The sequence below is a fragment of the Trichomycterus rosablanca genome, chromosome 3, assembly GCF_030014385.1.
Source record: "Trichomycterus rosablanca isolate fTriRos1 chromosome 3, fTriRos1.hap1, whole genome shotgun sequence".
In the NCBI taxonomy this organism is placed as follows: domain Eukaryota; kingdom Metazoa; phylum Chordata; class Actinopteri; order Siluriformes; family Trichomycteridae; genus Trichomycterus; species Trichomycterus rosablanca.
In genome coordinates this window covers 54,898,326-54,904,325 of record NC_085990.1, presented here as the reverse complement: position 1 = coordinate 54,904,325, position 6,000 = coordinate 54,898,326, and the positions used below count along the sequence as shown (strand labels likewise).

The 6,000-nt window shown below is 42.0% G+C and overlaps 1 pseudogene; it reads left to right on the top strand.

Annotated features, from left to right (window-relative positions):
• Nucleotides 1-1,755: 1,755 nt before the first annotated feature.
• LOC134309986 (NACHT, LRR and PYD domains-containing protein 3-like) overlaps nt 1,756-6,000 on the top strand; it is a 152,688-nt pseudogene continuing 148,443 nt past the window's right edge.

Genomic DNA, 6,000 nt, shown 5'->3' with positions numbered 1-6,000 from the left:
AAACATTTATAGAATATTGAAGATACACTGTTATGACACATTCCACACTAAGCAGGTGAGCTGGTAACAGGTGAAAGAATGATTGAGTATAGAAGGAGGATCCACCAAAAGATCAGTTGTAATCAAAGATGAGTCGTAGGTTGGTGCCAAACATCTTGATTTACCATCTACCATACATAATACTGTTAAAGGATTCAGGAGATCCAGAGAAATCCCAGTCCATGTAGGGCGAGGCTGGAAAGCTTGTTGTCTTCGACCCCTCAGACAGCACTGCAGGAGAAACCATTACACTGCTTCAGAAATATAGTCACATGGGTTTGGGAGTGCTTCATTTCATATAAATTCTGTGCAGAAGCTTCTGTGGGTTTTCTGGACCGAAGATCAACTCAGATTATCAGAAAGACAGTAAAATACACAAGTATAATTGTGCTGTAGTTGGAAGAGTTCACATTTAGCTTATGAAACATGGTCAAGTTCTCAGTACCAACAACAGGATGGACCATCCAGGCTGGTATCAGTGAAAAGTGCAAAAACAAACATCTGTCATAGTACGGTGGTGCATCAGTGCTCATGTGTGACCTGCATGTGTGTAAAAGCAGCACTGATGAGGATACGAGTCATTTTAGAGAGACATAAAGTCACATGTTTACCTGAGAAGTTCATGATTATTTCAGTAAGACGATGGCAGGCCTCATTCTGCACTCATGACAACAGCATCACTATGTAGACACAAAGTTCACCTCCGTCCCAACTTTTCTGCAAATAATCACAGATACTTTTGTTTGTGTCCAAAGTACTCCAGTGGTCTACACACAGCCTTGATCTCAAACATACTAAACACCTTTTGGAATTGATATGGAATCTAGATTGACTAACTGGCATAGATACGTTTTTAAATTGAATGGAAATCCTTCCTAAAACATAAAGTTTGACGTGGTTACAAAGGAGAAACAAAAGAGCTGCAACTCCACATTAATGTCCAGGGCTTTGGGATGATAAGTGCTCCACATACTTTTCACCATATAGTGTTTTGCTTTCTATAAAATACAACTATTTCATCCCCTTATTATGTTCATGATCAAATGTGTAAATAGAATAAAGCAAAAGTCCATTTTATAGTTGATAGTCCTCCAGATATTCTGTGATATGAATAACAGGATTGATGTTGGACGTGTCGGCGGCTCTGTGGAGTTTAAGAGGTTAAGTTTGGTTTATTAGACTCACATATAACATGTCTGTTTATGGTTCGAACTCTGTAATCAAGTTCGTGAACGACACCACGGTGATAGGCTTTATCAAAGACAATGATGAAATGGCCTACAGGGAGGAGGTTCAGCATCTGGCTGCATGGTGTGAGGACAACAACCTGGAGCTTAACACAGGGAAAATTAAAGAGATTATTGTGGACTTTAGAAGAACAGGAAGTCAGGCACACACCCCTATCTGCATCAACCGTGCTGTAGTAGAACGGGTGTCCACATCTCCCACAATCTCTCTTGGTCTCTACTTCATTTCGTTGGCTCTGTACTTGTTTACTCTGCACAATGACAAAGTTGAATCTAATCTAATCTAATTACAGTTTCTAGTTTGTATCTGATCTTCACAGTGATGTCATACGATTATTAAAGAGAGAAGAAAGTAAAAGTGTTGTATAATGGAGAACCTGCAAAACAGAAATTCTTCATGTGTTGTTCTTGTTTCAGTCTGAGTCAGGGTGAGAGATCAGACCCACCTGAACCCAGCAGTGTGTCCATGAGGAGTGATCGGTCAATGGGTGAACCACCAACATTCAGAAAAGGAAATTCTTCTACTGATCTGAGGTCAGCTTGTATTTTCTATTTTATTAAATTCTTTACAACCAGTCCCACCTGATAAAGTTTGGCAATATGATGATGTTAAACAGCTGCTGAATGCTGTTTGCTGTCCAGAATTTACAACCCTAAATGAGAAAAAGTTGGGACAGTATGGAAAATGTAAATAAAATAAAAACAGTTTCTTAGATTGGCTTCGACTTTTATTTGATGTCTGACAGGATGAAGCTGAGATATTTCATCTTTTATCTGCTCAACTTCATTTAATTTATTAATAAACATCAATTTCTGCATTTCAGGCCTGCAACATATTCCAGAAAAAGTTGGGACGGGGGTAATTAAGGGCAAGTAATGAGGTGAAAAACTAAATAATGATGTGATGTTAAGCAGGTGATTGTAATCATGGTTTGGTACAAAAGCAGCATCCAGGAAAGGCTGAGAGTCTCTGATGAGTAAAGATGATCAGAGGATCCAGTTTGTCCACAAATGTGTGAGAAAATGATTGAAATGTTTAAAAATAATGAGCACACTACATAGGGTACAATAGTGAAGCTGATCTGAAGTGATTTAGGACGGATCCTGCTGCTGCACCACTAATGAGTTTAAATCAGCTGCTGGTTTTTACTGGTTATTTTCAGCTCATTTCATTATTGTTGATGCTGATGTGGGTGAAAGTTGATTTGATGTAGATTATGTTTATTATCAGTGTGTTTTAAACATAATCTACAGAGAATCTACATGAATGTGATATGCAGTATCTCACAAAAGTGAGTACACCCCTCACATTTTTGCAAATATTTAATTATACCTTTTCATAAGACAACACTATAGACATGAAACTTGGATATAACTTAGAGTAGTCAGTGTACAGCTTGTATAGCAGTGTAGATTTACTGTCTTCTGAAAATAACTCAACACACAGCCATTAATGTCTAAATAGCTGCAACATAAGTGAGTACACCCCACAGTGAACATGTCCAAATTGTGCCCAAATGTGTCGTTGTCACTCCCTGGTGTCATGTGTCAAGGTCCCAGGTGTAAATGGGGAGCAGGGCTGTTAAATTTGGTGTTTTGGGTACAATTCTCTCATACTGGCCACTGGATATTCAACATGGCACCTCATGGCAAAGAACTCTCTGTGGATGTGAGAAATAGAATTGTTGCTCTCCACAAAGATGGCCTGGACTATAAGAAGATTGCTAACACCCTGAAACTGAGCTACAGCATGGTGGCCAAGGTCATACAGCGGTTTTCCAGGACAGGTTCCACTCGGAACAGGCTTCACCAGGGTCGACCAAAGAAGTCGAGTCCACGTGTTCGGCGTCATATCCAGAGGTTGGCTTTAAAAAATAGACACATGAGTGCTGCCAGCATTGCTGCAGAGGTTGAAGACGTGGGAGGTCAGCCTGTCAGTGCCTGACCATACGCCGCACACTGCATTAACTACTCTACATTGTATCAAAGTGTCATATCTTCAGTGTTGTCCCATGAAAATATGTAATTAAATATTTACAAAAATGTGAGGGGTGTACTCACTTTTGTGAGATATTGTATGTAGAGTGTGTGTGTGTGTGTGTGTGTGTGTGTGTGTGTTCAAGCCTAACCATAACAACTAGAATGAGCAGTAATAGTTTTAATCACTGTAACTTAGATTTTAAGCTCTGATTTGTTTATACTTTACGAGTCACATTAAAAATCACATTTAAAACCCACAGACTGAGATTAGCCGGTGCTGTATGGAATACTGTTAACAGTGTGGGTTTCAGTGGTGTTAACAGTATTCCATACAGCACTGGTTAATCTTTCTATTAAATGAACATTTCTTTTTTAAATTCCTCCCTGCTGCTTATAAACACTTCTTCATTATTTACTCACATTACAGAAGCAAACCAGCATCAAATCTTATTAGAATAATAAAGAATAAACAATAAAACAGTTTATAATGGTTTTATTGTTCATTATATAACTATATCATAGTTTTATTGATTACAGTATAATTATTATGAAAATATAGAATTATTTTTTATAAAACTTTACAGAGTATCATGATCAGGGCTTAAACGGGCCCTATTCATTATTTCACGTCGGTCATTAAATTTAGGAAATCCTTCCTAAAAAGTTTGACGTGGTTGCAAAGGAGAAACAAAAGAGCTGCAACTCCACATTAATGCTCGAGCTTATAGTATTTTGCTTTCTATGAAATACAGCTATTTCATACCTTTATTATGTTAATGATAAATGTGTAAATAGAATAAAGCAAATGTCCATTTTATAGTTGATAGTCCTCCAGATAGTCTGTGATATGAATAACAGGATTGGTGTTGGACGTGTCGGTGGATCAGTGGAGTTTAAGTTAAGTTTGGTTTATTAGACTCACATTACAGATTGTAGTTTGTATCTGATCTTCACAGTAACGTTATCAGATTATTATTAGAGAGAAGAAAGTAAAAGTGTTGTATAATGGAGAACCTGCAAAACAGAAATTCTTCATGTGTTGTTCTTGTTTCAGTCTGATTCAGGGTGAGAGATCCGAATCACCTGAACCCAGCTGTGTGTCCATGAGGAGTGATCGGTCAATGGGTGAACCACCAACATTCAGAGAAGGAAATTCTTCTACTGATCTGAGGTCAGCTTGTATTTTCTATTTTATTAAGTTCTTCACTCCCAGTCCCACCTGAAAAGGTTTGGCAATATAATGATGTTAAACAGCTGCTGAATGTTTATTGCTGTTTGCTGTGCAGATGTAAAAATTTTGTATACACCGCGTTCCAAATTCCATCCATCCATTATCTTCCGCTTATCCGGGGTTCGGGTCGCGGGGGCAGCAACCTAAGTAAAGAAACCCAGACCTCTCTCTCCCCAGCCACCTCTTCCAGCTCAACTGGGGGGATTCCGAGGCGTTCCCAGGCCAGCTGGGAGATATAATCTTTCCAGCGTGTCCTGGGTCTTCCCCGTGGTCTCCTCCCAGCTGGACTTGCCTGAAACACCTTCCTAGGGAGGCGCTCAGGAGGCATCCTTACCAGATGTCCGAACCACCTCAACTGGCCCCTTTCCACGCGCAGGAGTAGCGGCTCGACTCCGAGTCCCTCCCGGATGACCGAGCTTCTCACCCTATCTCTAAGGGAGAGCCCAGACACCCTGCGGAGAAAACCCATTTCGGCCGCTTGTACTCGCGATCTCGTTCTTTCGGTCATTACCCAAAGCTCATGACCCAGAGAGGGCAATCCACCGTTTTCCGGCTGAGAACCATGGCCTCAGATTTGGAGGTGCTGATTCTCATCCCAGCCGCTTCACACTCGGCTGCAAACCGATCCATCAAGAGCTGGAGTTCACAGTTCGATGACGCTAACAGGACCACATCATCTGCAAACAGCAGTGATGTGACTGTGAGGTCACCAAACCGGACCCCCTCCATCCCCTGGCTGCACCTAGAAATTCTGTCCATGTATATTAAGAACAGAATCGGTGACAAAGGGCAGCCCTGACGGAGTCCAACTCTGACTGTAAACCAGTCTGACTTACTGCCAGCCATGCGAACCAAACTCCTACTCCGCTTGTACAGGGACTGAATGGCCCGTAGTAAGGAGCCATGTACCCCGTACTCGCGAAGCACCCTCCACAAAATACCTCGAGGAACACAGTCGAATGCCTTCTCCAAGTCCACAAAACACATGTAGACTGGTTTGGCAAACTCCCATGAACCCTCGAGGATCCTGAAGAGAGTAAAGAGTTGGTCCAGTGTTCCACGGCCAGGACGAAATCCGCATTGTTCCTCCTGAATCTGAGGTTCGACTATCAGCCGGACTCTCTTCTCCAGTACCCCCCGTAGACCTTACCAGGGAGGCTGAGGAGTGTGATTCCTCTGTAATTGGAACACACCCTCCGGTCCCCTTTCTTAAAAAGGGGCACCACCACCCCAGTCTGCCAGTCCAGAGGCACTGCCCCCGATGACCACGCAATGTTGAAAAGGCGTGTCAACCAAGACCGCCCTACAACATCCAGAGCTTTAAGGAACTCTGGACGGATCTCATCCACCCCTGAAGCCCTGCCACCAAGGATCTTCTCAACTTCCCTAGCAACTTCAGCCCCAGTGATGGGAAACTCCTCTCCCGAGTCCTCTGGCTCTGCCTCCTCTCTGGAGGGCGTGTTGGTGGGATTGAGAAGGTTCTCGAAATATTCCTTCCACCGC